We start from the raw sequence: 1270 nt of genomic DNA on the forward strand, positions 1-1270 counted from the left end.
GAATATACTTCTGGGTTCTCAATTCTGTTCCACAGATCTGTGTATCTTTCATTGTACCAACTGTTTTGATCACTGAGGCTGTGAAGTAAAATTTGAGATCAGGGAGTGAGAGGCCTCCAGATCTGTTGTTCTTCTCAAGCAGTGCTTTGCCTATACAAGGTCTTTTTCCTTCCCATATGAAGTTCATGATCATTTTCTTCCATCTTTTTACAGAATTATGTTGGAATCTGGATTGGCTTTGGTCTTTTCTGTAGCTGCCTGTGCCGTCTCCTTTGCCTTTTCCTTGGCTTATATCTATAGATTGCTTTGTCTATATAGTGTTGACATTTTCATAATGCTAAGTTTTCCTATCAATGAGCATGTTATATTCTACCATTTTTTTGGGGGGGGTGCTAATTGAATTCAGCAAGTATTTATTGAGTGCCTAATATGTGCTAGCTGTTGTTTCAGGTACTTGGGACACATCAGAAGGCAAACAGATCCCTGCCCTCATGGAGTTTACAGTCTAGTGTCTGTACTACTCCACCTGCACACTGTGACCCTGGGCACCTCTCTGTGCCTCAGGTGCCCAATGGGGTCATAAGCAGGCCTGGCACAGAAGTGGCTAACATGCTTGGTGTCCTATAGATGCCCAACCAGCCCCCCACTCCATGCTGCCCCCCAGACAGTAGATAGGGCTGGAAGTTGATTTTTAATAAGAAAGCACATTTGGGGATAGGTCAGAAGGGGTGCAGATGGATTGTCTGGTGTGTGGTGGTGGTGGTGCTGGGAAGGCTAGGATGGCTACACACACAGCTGCTGCTGCTTCTTGGTGGCTGCCTTGTTGGCAAGGTCCTTGGCCTTTTCTATAACTGCCAGTGCCATGTCCTTTGCCTTTGCCTTGGCTTCGTTGGCGGTTTCAACAAGTGTTTTGGAAGGGGCCTCACCTTGCAGCTTGGCCAAAATATATTCAAAACCTTTCATAGTCTTGGTTACGTTGCTTTTATTTTATTTTATTTTTTAACGTTTTATTGTGAATTATATGATAGTTTACATGAGAGAACCTCAGTTCCATATTCATTCCATCATATATCATTACATTGCTATGGTTCCAATCCCCTCTATGCATCGTCTTCCGACCAAAGGGCATATCCTAGAAGCCCATGCTCTACACTCCCCCATCCCCCCTCAGTCTTCGGCCCACAGTTCCTCTCCCTCTCTGGATCCAAAGTCCCCAGCCGCTTTATCCCTCCATGTCATCATCTCTGTCTCCATCTCAGGCATCCCCGGT

The sequence above is a fragment of the Chrysochloris asiatica genome, unplaced genomic scaffold (assembly GCF_000296735.1).
Source record: "Chrysochloris asiatica unplaced genomic scaffold, ChrAsi1.0 scaffold00027, whole genome shotgun sequence".
In the NCBI taxonomy this organism is placed as follows: Eukaryota; Metazoa; Chordata; class Mammalia; order Afrosoricida; family Chrysochloridae; genus Chrysochloris; species Chrysochloris asiatica.